The following is a 6,547-nucleotide window of genomic DNA, read 5'->3' as shown; positions in this document are numbered from 1 at the left end:
GACATGTAGCTTTCCTTCACATAGAGAGCTGCACCCCCGCCCCTTTTGTCAACACGATCCCTCCTGTACAGGGTATAGCCCTCTATAAGAGTTTACAAAATACTAAATGGAGAAGAGAAAGTGATAGGGATTTATTAGAGACTCTCTCACAAGACGAGAACCAGGGGTCACAGAGTGAAACTAGTGCAATAGGAAGTTTAAAACCAAAAGCGCGTCATTGAAGGGTGGAACTCAGATGCTGTGGATGCCAACAGCTCGGCCAGCTTTGAAAAGGGGTAAGGCAAATTCTTGGAGGAAAGGGGCATCGGTAGCTATCGAGCCTGGGAGTTCGGGGTACAGCTTCTGAATCAGAACTTCCTAGACCTGAAATGCTGGAGGCTGCAAGTGAGAGAGACAATGGGGGAAAAGCCCTGTCAGACCCTGTTCATTTTTCCTTTCAGTATCCACTCCCTGTGCCTGTGTGACATGGGAGACTGGGCAAGATGGACTTATGGTCTGACCCAGTAAGTGGCACTTCTTACTTCCGTATGTACTTACGTCACGTTCTGTAAGCCAGCAGGCAGGTGAAAGACACTGCCGTCATGTCAGGTGGCAAAGGTCTTGTGCAGCCTGGTTGTTGGGAACAGCAAGGGGCCGCAGCCTCTTCTACAGGGTATGGATGGAGCCTGCTGGCTACTAATCTCTCTGAGGCCCATTCAGATGCTCTCTTTAGATTTTCACTCCATTCATTGTACGCACCCATGAGTTCATTGGCAGTGCAGGGGTGGCACATGCACTGGGCACTGAGGACGGCAAGCATTGATGACATGGTTCAGCCATTGCTCCAAAAGAAGGGATAATAAGATCCTGCTTTTCTTGACTTCGTTCTTTGTTCTGCAGTGCCACCGTCCAAGAAACAACCTCCTTGTGCCCCGCTGCTTTTTTAAAAAGGGGGAGAATTTACTGAAAGTAGAGACCCTTTTGCTCCCCAGAAACAACAGTAAGTTAGGACACAAAATGATACACTGGAAATACAGCTCGGTGACAAAGAAACAAGAAGATCAGAACAGGAGAAATGTAGACGCTGGTATCATGCAAAATGGTTTGGGTGGCATGGGTGGTCACTAAGTTATTGTGGTCTGGCCTCTGACATTCAAGGGAAGCCTGCGACTGATTTGCTGTCTGCTGTGTTGGACGTGTGGTGAGTCAGGAGGTCCATATTTCATTCTGAGCAAGAGAAAAAATCAAAAGCCAATTGATTTCCTGTTCCAGGCAGCCCACGTACACCAAGCCCATGTTTTGTTATGCCCCCAGTGACATTCAGATGATCAGCACCTTATCCAGTATTCTTCCCTTGCTTTCCACAGGTTCCCTTTCCATATTTATGGCATCCAGATGTAACGTACGTTAGCTCAGCCCTCAGAAGCCTTTGCTTAGACATCAGACAGCTAAACTCTTCTGCACCATGAATGCTGTGTGCTGTAACTTAGGCAGAGCAGCATGAGGCTGCAGCTTGTCCTGCAAGGAAAATGGTGCAGCATGGAAATTACTAATCTGCTTGGGGCCTTTTCAGTCTTCGTTTATCTTTCACAAATGCTCCTTGAAAATTGCAGCTGCCTGTTGCTCCTTTGAAATGACAGAAGGGCAAACAGTCATCTGGGTCTGGAAACTCATGCTTGAAGCAGGCAATTAAAGGAAATGCAGTTTGAAAAACTAGAGCCAAAGGAGAAGGAAGGAAAATCAGAATTGCTAATTTGAAGGCTTGATCGCATTGGATTTAGTCCAGACTCTGATCCCCCTCGTTCCTCTTGTGGCCTGTTCACCTATTGCACTATCCCATATTGCAGAGGCATTACTGTTTGGTTTTCTCGGCAGTCTGAGCACTGGACACCAGGATGGAGGGACAGCAGGTTGAACTCGGAGGACTTACCAAGCAACTTCTGCACTTCCAGATGGAGACTCAGCATTTCCACTTCACCTGCTGCTGCTCTCCCTTCATTTGGCTTAAGGCAACGTCTTTCTTCAAGTGATTTTAAGTACCAGGCCTTACGAGTTGCCATATTTATGGGGATAGCAGGATTGCTGAGAACTAATCAGTGGGGGGAGAAGTGAACACTTGCATGGTGAAGGGTCCTTGAGAAACAGCAACTCTGCTCTTTTGTGATCACTGCTTTATTGGCACGGACCAAAAATAAAGTGCTGGTAAATAATATCAAACATGGGAGCCAGGGGACATCCTGGGTAGGAAGGGGTGGTGGTGGAGAGAGAGAGGATCCAGTGTAATCCATGAAAAACACAGCTTTAAATCAAATAGTATCTTGTTCTTTGAGCTTGCTGGGGCAGTTCAATAACTTGCTTGGAGCTGACTGACCCACTTGTCAATCAGTGACGGACCAAAGCAGCACGTAAAGCAGGGTTTCACCTTCCCTGTTCGTTATGAAGATGAACCAAATCACTGGGTATCTTGTTACACTAGATGAGTGAAAGAGACTTCAGCGTGCTGAAAAGATTCTCCTTCAGCCGACCTTAAAACCCACTAATGTCCAGAGCTGGGCATGTTCTGGACATGCTGAAATGGTCACTATTGGTAAAGATGTCTTGGCATCCACATTGCCTGGCAAGTGGGCCAGCCCCCGTTTTTCCAGAGATGACGCGTGGCCTGGGTGCATTTATCGGTGTCGTCTTCTCAGTAATAACGGCCACTACTGCTTTGTCGATATGTACTCTCTCCCCGCTTCTACCTTGTCAAGTGAGGAAGTTCAAGTGAGACAGACCTTAAGGCTGCTTGTTTGAAGAGGTTGGGATGGAGCCTTTCCTGAAACGGTTCTGCTCTGAATCATTTCGTGCTGTGCTGGGTAGGGATGCCTTGTCAGCAGTGCTCGAACTTCTGCATTTTTATTTCCAAACATTGAAGTGTTGGCTTCATGGGGAAAAATGGGGAAGAGCACCCTGTTTGGAGACGGCTTGTGCTCCTTCCTTGCACTCCAGGACTCTGAGGCCTTGATAAGGTACCTTGTTCGTTCTTTCTATTTTGCACAAAAACAGATCTTTGCTGCTTAGGAGCTCTGCTCTTCCTGACAATTCCCTTTTGCCGAGAGTTGCCTTGTTCCTACCTACGTTTCCAAAGGCGTTTCAACTGGATTCGTTATCTAGACTTCCTCTATACAAGGGCTTGGCAGAATTCACCGTTTATTTGTTAATCATTTGGATGGGTAATATCAATGTTTATTTTTAAGTATTTATCAAAATATTTACCGATTTAAAATTGTCAGGACTGTGCAAAATTAAGGGTGTTGGGGGCAGACGATTTATTAATGGCAAACATAGCTACTGTAGGACTGCTGCCAGCTGAGCGGCAGAGCCGCCTGGGCTCCACTTCCCTGTAGGTCCCTCATGTGCGTTGTCACTTCCTCTTCCTTTGATCCCAGTCCCCTGAGGTTTCTGGGAGTTGCAGTCCGAACTACAGTCGGCACGGTTCTCCATCACCTTTCTTCCGTCCCCTTTCTATAAATTTTGATTATTGATGAGGGAAATGTGTTTTCGTAGGTCTGTGAGTATGAAGTTAAATCAATGGCCATACACCAATAAAAATCAAATCCTGCCAAGTCTATAAACATTGTTACCTACTACCGGCAGTCCTCGGACTTAGGACACAATTGGTTCATCTTAAGTCGAAATGTTGCAATCGGAACCAATTTTCTCATAAGAAACAATGTTATAACTGGGGGTTTGGTTCCTGAACCAAGGCCCGATACCCTATTTTCACCAAAAATGCCCCAGAATTTTGTACTCAATCAATTATAAATTAGTAATATAGCTACATTAATGTATTTATATTGTAAATAGCAGTCATATTGATTTGGAAGGACTTCTTTGAGGTGACTTTGCTGGGCTGTTTGAAAGGCTCTTGGTTGGACTTTTTGAAGGGCTCTTGGCTGGAGTCTTTTTGGGAGTCTTGGCTGCAGGTTTTTCTGGAGTCTTGTCTGCTTTCTTAAAGAAAGTGTCCAAGGAAGTTTGGACAGACGTTCTCCAGGGGCATAAATGATGCAGCGAACTTGTTTGCTGGCGTGGCGTGGCGTTGCATCAGATCAAGCGTCGTAAAGTCAAAACTGACATCAGAAAGTTGAAACGGTGTCAATTTATAAACGTTGTAGGTGTGAAATGTTGTAACTCGAAATGTTGTAAGTCGAGGACTGCCTGTATTGATGTAAGAGAAGGGCTACCATGTTTCCATCCCAGAGGAGATAACATTTCAGTGGATTAGACAATCCAGCTAAAGTGCTGATAGGGCATTTTCAAGTCCTTCATTCTGAGGTTTTGTCTATAGATGGAAGGTAATATTGAGGGATGGGCAAAAGTAACTGGAAAGAAAACCACCAAACCCCAAAATTAACTGAAGTCCAATCTGCATTTTTTCCCCAAAGATATATTTAATTTTTATACCAAGCATCTATACTGTACTTTCCAACTTCAGAATGCTTTAAGGGTGTTGCTGCTTTAAGATAAGTGCTTAATTTCTGGATAGCTTTACACTGCCTGGATCTGGTGAAAACTGGACACAGAAGAGCCAAAATACTGCAAAATATATAGAGGTTTTTGGTGGCATTTTCATTCCAGCTGGGAGTCTGAGGCCTCCTTCTATGAGAGTCCCTACCTGTTGTTGTGCTGAAGGTCAGGGAAGAATCCAAGCTTTGGGGTGCTTGATCCTATATAAGCTATCAAAACCTTTGTGTGAAAAGGTCAGCCTTGTCTCTAAAGCCTCATTGCTTCCTGCCCTACAGCTTGCTCCTTTCTTCCACATGCACTGATAATCACCAGATTTCTAAGGGTATAAGCCCATTAGGCTTCTCTTTCCCAACTCTTCTCTTTAGCAATTGCAGGTAGTAAGACCCACACTGTGCGTATCTCCTTGAATCTTTCCAAATTCATCTCCAATATCTGGTCTCTGCCAGACTGCCACACGTACGACATGCAAAAAAGTGCTAACTGCTTAGAATTTGGTTTTATTATAGCTCTGTAACAACTGGCAAACCTGAGTCAAAGCCTTCTGTTTGCCAAGTTTGTTCATTTCTAGGATTTTTTTCCTGCAGATCCATCTTTGCCCAAAGGAACGGATTCGCCCCCTTTGAAATCCTGGCAGAAGCTAATTGGATCCACCTACTGGTGTGAGTGCAATAATCCCACTGCATGGTTAGTCAGGGTTTGAGTTCTTGATCATAAGATGCACTGACAGATCCCTCACGATGGCTTTCAATGACCAGTCAAATTTCCCTGCATGGTTTTCCTAGGCTCAGTTATTGTCTGTGACTGCTTGCCCTCCATTTGCATACAAAGGCTGCAGCAATCTGCAAAATATCCTGTGATACTTTTGCATAAATGACATGATGCAAAAATCATTGAGACTCATTAGAGTCTTGATCTTCTTTCAGAAAAAGACAACACTTTGCAGAAGCACGGCTGCATCTGTCACGCAGCCATTGATGAAGGATTTCCCAGCAACACTGGCAGTTGCAATATGCAGTGTACAGGAAAGGATTAAATTGTAGAAATTCCCCCTTTCATTCCCTCCCCCCCAGTTTTTTTCCTAGAACCAACAGAATTGGGGCTGCAGTCCAAGAAATAGCTCTGAGCACCTGATGGCACCAAACACTCTTGTTCTGTGCTGTCTCACTGATGTCAACTAATGGCCCGTGTCATCACTCTTAACAGTGCATGGGCACTGTACTGCATTAACTCCACAAATATTGCTTGTCCATCAAGGTCTCTGTGCTAGGTTTTTAGGAGCAATCAACGTACAAGAGTCAGGCGTGCTCAAAGAGCACGGCTGGACACGCATTTTAACAATGCCGTGTCTACAGGATAGCCACTCAGTTGAGACTGTTGTCCAGGGTATGGCTGCCAAGGAAAACGATAACTCCCAAGTGTCACATGCAGGAATTAGATTCAGGATTTTCGGCCAGCTTTTCATAAGACCCTTAATTAAACTGTTAATTTACCAGAGAATAGGACACAGGGCCTCATTCTGGTCTCACTCCGATTTTTTTGTGAAGATGTCATTCCTCAGACCTCACCATTAGGAGATGCCTCTATGCCGCTGTAGCGACCCTACTGCCTGGGAGTCGGCTGTTAAGTCTGGAAAGTTATAGGACAGTTAGTGTCAGTATGTGCTACCTCAAATATGCACAGCAAGATGATCTGTATGTCTCAATGTCCCTATGAGGGGACTTTATATCCTCCCTCTTTTGCAAGCTCCGTCCTTGGGGTTGCAGACCACGGGGCAGGTACAGGCCTGGTCACTGGTTCTCCTGCTTCTCCCCGCCACCTCAAGGCTGCTACCTCTACTCTACTATGATTTCTTACTCTTCATCTCTCTCTGGCTCACTGGACAAAGCAACCCTGTCTCTTTAGGGCCCATACTCAGGCCTTTAGACCTCTTTCTGGCACTTTTGGGAGTTGGGCACCTTGTGGTCTCAGCTATCACGACTCCTCTGCATTTCAGAAGCAGCCTACAGCTCCAAGGGACCCTTCCAGCAGCCAAAGGTCAAGACATGGAGATCATCAAGACATA

This window comes from Crocodylus porosus, unplaced genomic scaffold (genome assembly GCF_001723895.1).
Source record: "Crocodylus porosus isolate Cpor-Errol unplaced genomic scaffold, CroPor_comp1, whole genome shotgun sequence".
Classification (NCBI taxonomy): Eukaryota; Metazoa; Chordata; order Crocodylia; family Crocodylidae; genus Crocodylus; species Crocodylus porosus.
This window is presented reverse-complemented; position numbering follows the sequence as displayed.